The sequence below is a fragment of the Globicephala melas genome, chromosome 18, assembly GCF_963455315.2.
Source record: "Globicephala melas chromosome 18, mGloMel1.2, whole genome shotgun sequence".
NCBI lineage: Eukaryota > Metazoa > Chordata > Mammalia > Artiodactyla > Delphinidae > Globicephala > Globicephala melas.
This window is the reverse complement of record NC_083331.1, coordinates 5,449,835-5,464,020: the sequence shown is the minus strand read 5'-3', so window position 1 is coordinate 5,464,020 and position 14,186 is coordinate 5,449,835. Positions and strand designations below refer to the sequence as shown.

General features: G+C 36.6%; 1 protein-coding gene across 9 annotated transcripts in view; it reads right to left on the bottom strand.

The window, feature by feature from the left end:
* Positions 1-14,186, bottom strand: part of PAN3 (poly(A) specific ribonuclease subunit PAN3) — a 116,260-nt gene that overhangs the window by 34,438 nt on the left and 67,636 nt on the right. The gene's annotated exons all lie outside the window — the stretch shown is intronic.

Here is a 14,186-nt window from a genome sequence, read left to right as displayed (position 1 = left end):
TGTAAAAATGTTTCTTAGAAAGCAAAAACTGGTTTCAGAGAAAAAAATCTGGAAAATAAAATGCAAACGTTCATTTGGAAGAAACATCTTTAGCAAAATTCTTTAAGTTCAAAAATAAAAGACAATTTTGTCTCGTTTTAGAGAAAGCTCTGATTAAAAGCAAATGTAAAGAATTTCTTTTTTTCAAATATAGTCATTCCCAAATAAATTAGGATATTTACTGTAAGAATACGTCTCCTCCATATCAAGGTTTACATGAGAAACTTCAATAATAAGAATTACTGATAATTTAATAAATTAATCAAAAAGTGAGAAATAACTGAGACTCTATAAAATTATGCCTTTTATAAAAGCCTTTCTTTAATAAAAGGCATAATTCCTTTTTTGTAATGAATCATTTAAAACTATGGCTATTAACAATACAAATATCACATACCCCTAAAATATTTTACTATCAAAAAATAAAATTATTTAATGAGATTTATTAGATTTCTTTTGGCCAAATACTACTAACAGAATGGTTTGAAAAAGCAAAAAAAAAAAACTAAGTCTAGTCTTAGTTGAAATACATGGCCGCTTAAATACCGTATTTTTTTTAAAATCAAGACGTATACTATTTTGATGCCTTTTGTCTTTAAACAGGCATACGCTATATAGTAGACAACTGAAAATTTCTGCAGATGCATACTCTGCTCTAGTGCGAGTTTTACCTAAACACAACTAGCAAGAAACCATTGTATGCAGAGCATCCTCTATCATGAATCTATGGTGGAGAAAGGGAAAGGACAATTGTCTTCAACCCTCAGGAGATTCCAAGCTATCTGAGAAAACAAGGCCAGGTCACATGTAAAAGACATAAAATGGCTTACAGAAACACTCAAATAGAAACGAATGTACTGTCAACTCCATGCCTCCATACAGATGGAATGCAAATTAAGTAAAACCAGGCACAGTTTAGTCAAAGGCTTAATGGAGGCGATCAGTTCTGAGCAGAGACTGAAAATGGTTTCTCCAGCCACAGTTAGTTACACTTCCTGAAAGAATTAGCTTATCCAGGAGCTATTTTCTGGCTATTTGGGAAACAACTGAAAAACTTCACATTTGAAATAATATGCCATCTCACGATTCAAGAAAAAAGTTACCAAAATGCTTCTGGTCACAGAAATATGATTAACAGGGATATGAATTTCAATTGCTAAGAATTCATAAAACACGAACACTGCTTTTTGAAAAGATGTAGGTGAATAAAAATAAGGTTGAGAACTGAGATAATACTTATTTTTACTCTGGATAGCCCTCTGTATTTTCTAAAGAGCCCTGACATAATTATTTTGTCTGATTTTCTGAGCAACGAAGGTAGCTCAGGTAACAAGCACCGCAGTACAGATCAGAAATTTACACACAGGGGGGTTGCTATCTGACCAAGGACATATGTGCACAGCCAACAGCAAAGCCAGGCTTCAAACCCAAGTCTCCAAACTTCCAGTTTAATACTCTTCCTGCTATAACACAATGTCTACTGCACTGACATTAAAATAGGCCAGGAATTTCGCAAGTATGTCTTAAATACATCTAAGAGAAACTTTAAAAGTCTAAAACCCTTTAGAAAAATACTTATAAGGAAGCCAAGCTATTATATTAACATATGAGCCTAATTTTTAAAACTCATGATTCTTTTTTTTTTTGTGGTACGCAGGCCTCTCACTGTTGTGGCCTCTCCCGTTGCGGAGCACAGGCTCTGGACGCGCAGGCTCAGCGGTCATGGCTCACGGGCCCAGCCGCTCCACGGCATGGGGGATCTTCCCAGACCGGGGCACAAACCCATGTCCCTTGCATCGGCAGGCGGACTCTCAACCACTGCGCCACCAGGGAAGCCCTACATATGAGCCTAATTTTTAAAAAACTTTTCCAGAGTTCTGTATTTTTTCTAACTCTGTATATTATACATTTAATTGTAGGTCAATCCATACTGCAAAAATTGGGAGGATTATTCAACTATTTTCAAAAGATACATACTCCCCACTCATCTAATATGAAATGCATCTACAGTTTTCCTAAAGCTAGTCTCTAAGCCCTTCCAATATAAAACTGGCCAAGTCACCAAAAATGAGTAAATTTGTTTACTACCTTTAAATTAATAACATCAGCAAATACAGCTACCAATTCTTAAGCACTTTCCATATGTCAGGCAGTAATAAAAGTGCTTCACATACACGACTATTTTAATCCTCACAACAACCCTGTGAGGTAGGTATATCAACAGTCACCTCACAGAGGAAGAAACTAACTTAAAAATAATTTTTAAAAATTTATTGTAAGGGCAAATACAGGTTACTGAACAAAAGAATCAAGATTGAAACTCAGGTCTATTTGATTCCAAAGCCTGTGCTCTTAGCCAATATCTAATACAGCTGCCCAACCCCTAAGCCATACACCAGAGAACAGAAAGGGGGTCCATTACACTTAGGAGCGTTAGTGTGACAACTTAAACGACGTGTGGGACCAGGGTAGGGGAAGTGGGGTGCAGCAGGAGAGGAGGGGAAGAGTCTGGCACCAGAGCAGGCGTACAAGTGAAACAAAAGGTAGAATCTCTCCTTAAGGCAAAATACGAGGAAAAAGACTACCAAAAACAATCTAGTAGAATTTACAGGTTGTAAGTTACAAGCTCTCTCTTCAGAATTTTAAATTTTGTGGCTATTCTAGTACAAAGTTTCAGCACTGAAATCTGAGTTAATATATCTGAGCTGAGGCTGGCTGGCATGATCTAAACACATACAAAATAAAACATGTAAAACAGTAATAAGGATCACCACCCATAAGGGTAACAGAATATTTAAGTTGTATGGGAAGCTAGAAAGGAAACTGACCTCTAAGTTACTGAAACATCCAGCCACAAAAGGCATAGCTTTGTGCCACCAAAATATTTTGCAAACATGTTAAAGAATCGAGTAAAATACACACACATCTGCTTGGAGAGAGTTATTCTGTACTTGGTATTGTGAAGACGATAAGCACAACACACTTAATATTAACTGCCTGCATGTAACACTAAATTACAGACAGCACAAAGGAGCAGAACCTTACTACAGAAATCAGTAACTAAAAATCAAAGTGAAGTAGAATGAACAGATTCCATTTCATCTCTCTTGCATGTAAATATTCCTTTATAAGTTCCATCCTCCCTTATATGGGGGGGTGGAGGCAGGGGCGCTACTTGTGGTTATTACAACAGTTTGCTATTAATTAGTACTCAATCACATGAACACGTATGCAAACATAGCAACACACTGAGGATACCATGAGAGACAAACAAGAAGAATGAAAATCTGTATTTTAAAAAAAATCTGAATTAAAAATACTTAATTTGTGTATTTATTTTTTGCATTACTTTTGTAATTAACTCTTAAAATGACATTTTGGTGAGATCATATACAATAATTACACTGTAATTTCTTATTAAGTGAATATGCAAACTGAGATATTTAAGTCATGTGTAAGTTAATCGCTTTAGAACACTCGAACAAATCCTTCTTAAAAGTACCCAATTCAAAGAAAAGTGAGGAACAATACAGAAATGCCCACTGGACGAATTAACCAGAGCAATGAACAAAATAAATGAAATTTTTAAAATTTAAGGTTAACTTATCAAGGTAAAAGTATCAGTGTTTCTGGATGACATAATTCTATACCTGAAAAACCCAAGGAAGGAAACAAACAAAAAAGACTCTTGTAAATAATGACAGAATGCATAAAGTAAATGGCTCCAGTATTACAAAATACCAAATGAATCGTTCCTAAATACAAACATCCACCTAAGACAATCATATTTCTGGGAAATCAGAGACTGAGCTAAATAAAACAAATACCCTCCCTCAACCCCAACCAAAACTATGAGCACATAGAACTGCACGATAAAATACAATACCCACATTTAAAAACATAGCTGAAATCAAAAGAATAGCAACAAAAGCAAAAACTCCAAGAGCAAGAAATTAAGGCAAAATTGTGAACTAGAGATTATACTGTGGGAACTTTGGAAAACCACATCCCAGGCCAGATATAGTGTCTACAAGTTAAGGCTTCCATGTTCACATAGGCATATGAAACATGGCCTTCAGCACATAAAATGTGGAGAATGAAATTCAAATCCCAGTGTAAAGCCAGGAGTCTGGAAAAGCTGTACCATCAGGCAATGGTGGAGGAGAAAACTGCTACCTGTCAGCCCACAGGCAATAGGTAGGCTTGTCTGTGGAACAGAGATGGAGGAAAGGAAGAGGGCTTGGCGCGTGGTGGGGGGGGTTCAAGAGAAATGGAAACCTAATGCCTGCACCATGCACAGGTGCAGGAGAGAAAAAGCCCCAGGAGATTCTGTGTGATAGGGATCCCAGTGGGTAATTATAAAACTTAAACTGCACTGGCAATGGACACCTGGGTAAAGCAAACACCAACTATTTCGACAAACAAACAAACAAACATGGTCTCTCCCCAGAAAATAATCCCATGTGAAAAGAACTCCCAAAATGAGAATCAAATATGCACAATACATTGAGAATTAGCACCTGAAAACAATGAATCCCAGATAACAGAACCCTATAAAGGAGATTTTAAAAACCCTACAACTAAAATGATTAAGGACATGAAAGAAGTGACAAACATTTGGCCTCTCCCGCTGCGGAGCACAGGCTCCGGACGCGCAGGCTCAGCGGCCATGGCTCACGGGCCCAGCCGCTCCACGGCATGTGGGATCTTCCTGGACCGGGGCACGAACCCGTGTCCCCCGCATCGGCAGGCGGACTCTCAACCACTGCGCCACCACGGAAGTCCCATTTGTCCTTCTTAAACAGAACTATATTCTATAAGAGTAAAAATTATAACCATTAAAATTAAAGGAGAAAAAACTTAACAGGTGAGTTAAATAGCAAGGTAGACACAAAGACAAGAAAAGTAAACCAGAGAAGAATCTAGAAACAAAGCTTGGAAAATATAAAAGACTGGTTAAGATAAGATACACAGAAGGTAGAATGAGAAGGCAAATTTCCAGGATAAAGAAAATACTGGAGAAGCGATATTCGAAGAAAAGCTTTGGGATATTCAAGAACTAGGAAATCCTCATTCCAGAAATCCTAAACAAGAGTCCTGAACAGAATAAGTAAAAACAAGTCCCTTTCAATCAATCAGGTGAAACTGTTGCATGCCAAAGATAAAGAGAAAAACCTAAAAAGCTACAAAAGCAAAAAAAGACAAATTATCTTTAAAAAAAAAAAAGGACAATTACATTCACAGGAGACTGATCAGCAACACTAGACAATGAAAAAATGTGCTCAAAGTAAGGGAAATAAATGTCATCTTAAAGTTTATGCACAATTTGCAAGTGAGGGGAAAAGTAAAGACATTTTTAAGGTCACTCACATCTCCTTGGCAAAAGAACAATTAAATGATCCACTTCAATACAGAAGAAAACTCCTTCCCCCAAAAAACACAGAATAAAAGAATGTATGGGTAAATCTGAACAAGCACTGACAGTGAAACAATTAGGCTGAGATAGGTTCAAGTCAAAGTGTAATTAAAATTCTAGGTTACTGTAACACTGAAAGAGGGCAGGAAGGACTTCAACAAGTTCATACTGAGTAAAGCATGCATGGTAAAATTCTAGGGGTGACCATACACAAAACCAAAACATAGTACGTAACATCCAACCTCTACCCTACACCGTACACAAAAATTACCTCAAAAATCTAAATGCAGGAACTAACCTATAAAACTCTAAGAAAACCAGCATATACTTCATGATCTTCAGCTAAACAAGTGTTTCTTAAGTTGACACCTAAAGCACACATAACCAAGGGAAAAAGAAAAAGAAATTAAGACTTCACTAAAATTTTAAACTTTTTGTACTTCAGAGGAAACCATCAAGAAAGTGAAAAGCCAACCCACAGAATGGGAGAAAATATTTACAAATCATATATTCAGTAAAGGTCCAGTATATAGAATATATAAAGAACTCTTATAACTCAACAACAAAAATAACCAAATTTTAAAATTGGCAAAGGATCTGCATAGACATTTTTCCAAAGAAGATAAACAAATGGCCAATAAGCAGGTAAAAAGCAGCTCAACATCATTAGGAACATGCAAATCAAAACCACAGTGATACCACATTATACCTACTATGACAGCTATAATCAAAAATAAGAACAATAACAAGTGTTAGTGAGGAAGTGGAGAAAACGAAATCCTTAACACATTGCTGGTGGGAGTATAAAATAATGCAATCACTTTGAAAACAGTCTGGCAGTTCCTCAAACTGTTAAACACCAGTAATTCTACTCCTAAGTATGTTACCCAAGATAACTGAAAACATTATCTTCACACAAAAACCAGTACATGAATGTTCAAAGCAGCACTATGCATAATAGTCAGAAAGTGGAAACAACTCAAATGTCTATCAACTGATAAACGGGTGAACAAAATGTGATCTCGCCTATACTATGGAATACTATTCACCTGTATGAAGGAAAAAAATACTGATTCATGCAACAACATGGATGAAGCTTGAAAACACTGTTAAGTGAAAGAAGCCAGAGACAAAAAAGCCACACGTTGTATGATTCTATTTACATAAAACGGCCAGAAGAGGCAAATCCATAAAGACATAACGTAAATTAGTGGTTTCCAAGGACTGAGGAGGGGGGAAATGGGGAGTGACTACTAATAGGAAGGTATGAAGTTTCTTTTTAGGGTTATGAAAATGCTGTGGAATTAGACTATGATGATGGTTGCACAGTCTTGAGAGTATACTAAACACCACTGAATTGTACACTGTAGAAGAGTGAAGTTTATGATATGTGAATTACATCTCAACAAAAATAGTTAATACCTAAATTATTGCTGCAGGTGAGGGGAGAAGGATCAAGAAAACTCCATTAATCCAATGGGCGTATGGGGTGGGGGGTGGGGGAGAGAGGGAGTGTGTGTGTGTGTTGGAGAGGGGGGAGAGACAAACAGATTGCAAAAAACAAAATTCCACTTACATTAACTAGCAATAAAAACCTAAAATATCTAGGCACAAACTTACCCAGGATGTGCAGGACTTACATGAAGAAAAAGGTAAAACTCTACTGTCAGAAACAAAAGATAACTTGAACAAAAGAAAATAAATACCTGTACCTATTTGTTGTAAAAATGTCAATTCTACCCCAAACTAATCTAAAAGCATAATGCTAGCTCAATAAGAAAACCAACATAATTTTTTTTATTTAGCCAAACCAATTATATTCATTGGAAAAATAAGCAGTAAGATAGCCAGGAAAATTACTAAAGTAAAGCAAGTACAGAGGAAGAACAAAAAAAAAAAAAGAAGAAGAAAGAAGACTGAAAAAGTAAAAGGAAGAAAAAAGTACTGTATAAGGTCACTGGATACTAAAAAAGTGATGAAAGCTATAGTAACAAAAATATTGGATAAAGGCTCCCATGAACAGTGGGTCAACACAACAGAATAAGCATGAAACTTGACCCCAAATATATATGAAAAAATAAGCATAAGATAAAACTTCAGGGGAGGAGATGGACAGTAGTCAGATATGCCAACTTACTAGCCATCCCTAAATGACGAATTGAGTAAAGATAAAAGCAAACAGATGGTTATTTAGATAAAATAAATAAAAGTGACTCACCCTTCCATTCATTACACCCATAAAAAAGACAAATAAATATTCAGATTTAATATTTAAGAGTTTAAAACGAAAAGTATCTCAAAGAACATTTTTTTAAATATAATGTTATGAAGACATACAAAACACAAAGGTCAAAATAGAATTTAACTTCTTCAAAAAATAAATATTTCTACACAGCAAAAAAAAGATATTTGCAACACTTAGTAAAAGGCTAATCATCTTATTATATAGTTCTTAAAATCATTAAGAAAATAGAAAGCAACCAATAGAAAATGGACAAATTATACAAGTAGTCAGTCTGCAGAAAAGAAAATTAAATGCCTCAAACATATAAAAAGCTGCTAATATTCACTGATAATTAAAAGAGATGCAAAGTAAAGCCAGCGTATCATTGGCTCAGACTGGCGTAGATTAAAAAGTTTATTTAGACAATTATTAAAAGGGTGGATGGCATATAAATACTGTCATACATTTTTCGTGTCGATTGTTACAATCTCTTTTGGAAGAATATTTGGCAATACCTATCAACTAAAACCTTTTAATTGGCATGATAATGATAAACAATTCAAACTAAAAATGTCATAAAATGAAAAATAAAAGCTATAAACTCCATTAAAGTGTATATTTTTGTCTTGCTCATCTTTGAGGCCCTCAGAAGTCACTGAATAAATGCCTCATGAACAAATGCTAAGGTCGCTTTTAAATCCCTTCTAGGAAAAACAAATGTAATATTTTCTTCTCTCAAAGAATTTTTTAAAAGGTGTCCTCTCAGATACAAATGTATCTAAGATGCCAGAGCAAAGATCCTCCTAAATATGAAAACATTAGGAGCATCCCTTTTAAAATCAGGTACAAGACAAAAATGTCAACTATGATTTCTTCTCTACAATCCCATACTAAAGGGCCAATGCAAGAAAACAACAGAAAAAAGATTACAAAGGAAGAGATTATCATCATTATTTGCAAGTAAGTGTTCAAATTTTATATACACACACACATATACATATGTATATATACATATAAAATAATCTACAAATTATTAGAAATAGAATGTCTCAAAGTAACCAACACACAAATGTCAATCACATATTTTCACACTAAGAATAATGAACTAGAAAATTTTTATTTTTGAGACGCCAAATTATAATACCAACAATTACCACAAATGTGTCTCAGAATATCTTACAAAATATATGTAATACTTGAACACAGAAAATTATAAAACTTTGTGGAAAGGCATTAAAGAAGACCTGGAAAAAAGAACTGGACAGAGAGCCCATGTTCATGGACAGAAAGACAATACTGAAATCGTGACGATCCTCTTCGATTCATCTAAAGATTCGATACAACTTCCCTGAAGGCACCAGGCTGCTTCACGGATCCACAAGGCTTGAAGACTGTCCCCTCCTCTGGTACACTCATCAACAACCCTCCTTGTCAACACCGAGCTCTCTAAACCCCACCCTCACAGTAAATTCCAATTCAACTTCTGAAAAATCTTCTTACTCTATAAAAATTCTCCTGATGCTCATGTTTAAAAATTATTCCCATCATTTTGTACTTTATCTTTTGCTGCAAGCAGCGCACAATGCAAACTGTCTCTTTGCAGGGGAGAACTGCGCCTTCATCCTCTCTGTATCCCCAACTACACACGTAATGGCACGGTGTCAGCACACAATACATTCATCGAAAAGGAAAGAGAAAGAGGTGAAAGTTTCCTCTTCTTGGTACAGCAATAGCTACAAACAGGAAATGAAGAGTGTCAACACCAGAATTAACTGATATAACAAGTTGGGAGGAGAAAAGCAAGTGTTCATGCTATCAAGTGGCATAGATGCCAGTTGTCACTATTTAAAAGCAAATGTGAAACAAGCAAATGTGAGAGAAAGAGAAGAATCTGAAGAATTTGAGGTGAAGGGCATTCTTGTAACACAGCAGTCTGATTATTCTAGTACTACTCTTTCCAGATCTACGCAGCCTGGGTAAATCTAGATTACACTAATGTTAACTAAAATTGTTAATGCTGTTGTAACTAAAGTTGTTAACTTTAACAAAGTTCCAATAACCACATTAAATCCTCAGTAATAAACTGTCATGTATGGCTACACTGAAGAGAATGGTTTAGATTAGAAATCACCAAAATATATCTCATACTGAACAGATGAATGAATTAAAGACAAACAGAGGAAGCGTTTTATCTACTTAACAATAGGGCCAATATTTGGGACCTCATCCAAGAGAAAATCACAGTAAGGAATTTATATGATCATATCCAGGAAGACAAAAAACGAAGTTACTACTAAAGATATATTTCTTACTTTACTGATTTTTTTTTAAACCAAATTCCCTAATCACACCCCCTCCCAAATAAAACAATGCACAGTTTATAGCCCAAAAAACAGACACTAAGTTTATACTCCTAAATTCTAACAGGATCTTAAACATACAATGAATTAATAAATCTTTTTCCTTGATATTGCTTATGATAACTTAAAGGGTGGGTATGAAAGGACAACTCTAAAATTGAGATCAGAGCGCTTTTCTCCCCCTCCCTCCGCCACTCACTCTTTCAGTGAGTCAGAGACAAGCTTTATTTCTTAGTCCATTTCTATCCACTAGCTGTTCTTAGCAGGAGGAGAAAGTGAGTCTAAAGAAAGTGTTTAATTGTAATCATTGACAGTTAAGTCTGTATGTCATGGAGTTCTCTGCAATTTGATGCAACCTGTCAGACAAATCCCCAGGATACTCTAGACAGCTATCCTATACGCAGGACAGACTTCTACTGTGTAGAACTTTCTGAAATAAAATGTTAAAAATTACAGAACAACATCAGAAATGCATTAAATTCTCCGTATGATGTTGATGACTACTGCATAAATAAAACTGCTTTAAAATATAATCCCTACAGTTTCTCAGTAAATTTAGTAACAAAGATCCTTGACTGGTGTGTGGGGGGGTCCCCCAAGACCACTTCCATGTTCAGAAAGTCACTGGAACTCAGCACAGGGTTGCACTCGCGACTAAGATCTACCACAGCAGTGTAGTAAACGTACACATCCAGATCTCAAGGGGCAAAGACGCAGGTGGAGACTAGAGGGATTCATCTGTGGGCTTCCTTATGCCCCCTTCCTCACGAGGGGTCACACGGCCCACTCTTCGTCCAGGAGCACAAAGGCAATATATCTGCTCAGAGAAGCACCAGGGTTTTTACAGAGAAGCACACACCAGAATCCCACACTCCCGGACGGAAAGCATGTGAGCAGCACAAACCACACTGTTTGCACAGAGTCTAGGAACAGTAAACCACCCTCATCAGTTAGGGAAAAACCGGAACACTCCCCACCTCCGAGGTCCCAGACATCAGCCCAGGGCCAACCTTGCAAGCAGGCTCTGTTAAGTACACTATGTTAGCTCACTTCCGCACATATACCTTAAGTTGTCTACTACAGTACAGCCACCACTTTTTCATAATTCTGCTCTATAGTGTAGTGAATACTGTTACAGACAAATATAAGGGCAAATGTTTTGTTTCTTACATCTAAACGTACCTCAGGGAAGAGGGAGGAGGGGGAAAAGTAAGCTTTAAGTTAGGGCAATGGATTTATGTTGATTCCACTAAGTTTGTCCATACACATTGAGAAAAATTATATAATTAGAGATGTACCCTCCGTCGCTAGGAAATATAGCAAAGAAAAATTAAATACAGCTCATGTAAAACGGAGCTGAACCTATGTGTTCCATCAACTCCTTTCGTTAGTATCTAAACTATCTAAACACACACCATAAAAGTAAGTATATGTGTTATAGCTTAACTAGGATTTCAGCTACTAATGTTAATAGAAAAGATTTTATAATATCATTAGTTGGCATATTTTAATTTCTAGTATACTAATATTATAGAAGCCATTCAAAATGTTTACTTATGTAAAAATTAGAGGGGAATTCCCTGGTTGTCCAGTGGTTAGGACTCTGCGCTTTCACTACCGAGGGCCCCGGTTCGATCTCTGGTTGGGGAACTAAGATCCCACAACATGGCCAAAAAAAAAAAAAAAAAAAAAAACATGTGTTGGGACTTCCCTAGTGGCTCAGTGGATAAGACTCTGTGCTCCCAATGCAGGGGACCTAGGTTCAAACCCTGGTCAGGGAACCAGATCCCACATGCATGCCACAACTAAGAGTTCACATGCCACAGCTAAGGAGCCTGTGTGCTGCAACTAAGGAGCTGGCAAGCCACAACTAAAGGAGCCCTGGAGCCACAACTAAGACCTGGTGCAACTAACTAACTAACTAACTAAATAAATAAATAAAATAAAAATAAAATTTGGAAGTATGAAACAAAATTTATTCTTCATAAATAACTGTTGGACTTCTGGAGTAATCCTGAAGAGGATCGTCTGGCTATGGCTTGGTGTATACATCACAAAAACTGCTGCTTTCAATCTCAATAGCTTAAAAACTATGCACAGCCTTTGTCCCAGAAATTCTAGCTCTGGAAAGTACCCTAAAGAAATAATCCTAAATCCTGAAAGACATTTATAGTTAAAATAAATGTATATAGGGACTTCCCTGGTGGCACAGTGTTTAAGACTCTGCCTGCCAACGCAGGGGACACGGTTCGAGCCCTGGTCCAGGAGGATCCCACATGCTACAGAGCAACTAAGCCCATGTGCCACGACTACTGAGCCCACGTGCCACAACTACTGAAGCCCGCGTACCTAGAGCCTGTGTTCTGCAACAAGATAAGCTATCACAATGAGAAGCCCGTGAACTGCAACGAAGAGGAGCCCCTGCTCACTGCAACTAGAGAAAGCCCGTGCGCAGCAACGAAGACCCAATGCAACCAAAGTAAATAAATATATAAAATAAAATAAATGTATATATACACGGAGCATATACATATGTGCTGCTTTTTAAATGGTAACACTATAATTCAACATTTTAATAGATAAAATAAGTTTTTAAAAACTGAATGCAATTTGAAGGATAGAGAAAACACTATCAATCTGAAGTCTATTAAGGTGGTAAGAATGGTTTTAGGAGAAAATAGCTCCATTATAAGTGATGTTCTGTGATGTACACTAAATTTTTCCCATGACACAATTATTTAATTCAGTTAAGAAATAAAGAAAAGCTGTTTGAATACTTAATAACTTTACGTTTAAAATTTTTCTTTTAAGTTTACGTTCTGAATAACCTTGAGCATGTTTGTTTGCACAAATATCATCTTCACTGCCTTGTAATAAAATACACCAAGTTAAAAACCCTAAATTTAGAAATCCTTAGTCAGTATTTTGCTTAATGAAAATCACCCTATTTAGTCACACTTGAATTCATACAATTACCTACTTAAATTCAAAGATAAATGAGAATCTACTTCATAAACTGCCAACAGTTTGAAGAGAATGTTTTACAATTTCCAATTTTTAAGCCAGAAGTAGACTAAGCTTCTCCCCTTTCTACAAATTAGACAATGGGGCCTGACACAGCTCAGGCACATAAACTCAGTGAAGGTAGAAATGAAGCTAGAATCTAAGTCCCTTGAGTGCTAGTACAACCCAGTGGAGCACTCCATGCTGTTGAATTTAACCCAAATTTAAATCCCTGAAGGCCATATAAAAATAATGCACCTAGAAGAAAAAGTTTAAGGAGAAAATGTGATTAAAGGCATAAGAATTGTCAAATTTCAGAACATATAAAATATTAAAGGAGGGGAGGATGGTACAACCAGTTCACAACACTTCTCTGTTCAAGTTTCTGGATTTCTACAATAAGCCTCAAAACTATACTGCCAATCCTAAAAGTTTAGGTACTGTGAAAAGAAACAAGTCATAGGAAGCTATGTATAACCGCTACAGACAAGGGTGATCCAGAAAATCCTTGAATTTAAAGACAATTAGAATTTAAAGACTTGAATTAGTGTTTCTGAAGATTCCTAGCAACATGAAAGTTTGGGTCATTTTCTTTATTAAAGTTTCTTTTTTTTAAGTTTATATGTCTAATGATATTAATTCCACCGCCGCCCCCACCCCCCGACCCCAGCAAAGGCTATTACTACACTAATGGAACGCATTTCATAATAGATGGCATCTAAGAATCCAGGGACTAAATGGCAATAATCCGTCAAGATGTTGCCATTAAGTAAAAAAATGTAAATATTTTACTAAATTTTATTTTGGGGACATTTTACCATCACTTTTTTTTTTTTTTTTTTTTGCGGTACGTGGGCCTCTCACTGTTGTGGCCTCTCCCATTGCGGAGCACAGGCTCCGGACGCGCAGGCTCAGCGGCCACGGCTCACGGGCCCAGCCGCTCCGCGGCATGTGGGATCTTCCCGGACCGGGGCACGAACCCGTGTCCCCTGCATCGGCAGGCGGACTCTCAACCACTGCGCCACCAGGGAAGCCCTACCATCACTTTCAAGTCACAAACACAGGTAAGAAAACTTTAAAAAGTGGACATAAATAAAGATTTAACTGAGACAACCATCATATAGCCATGCTCACATTTTAAATG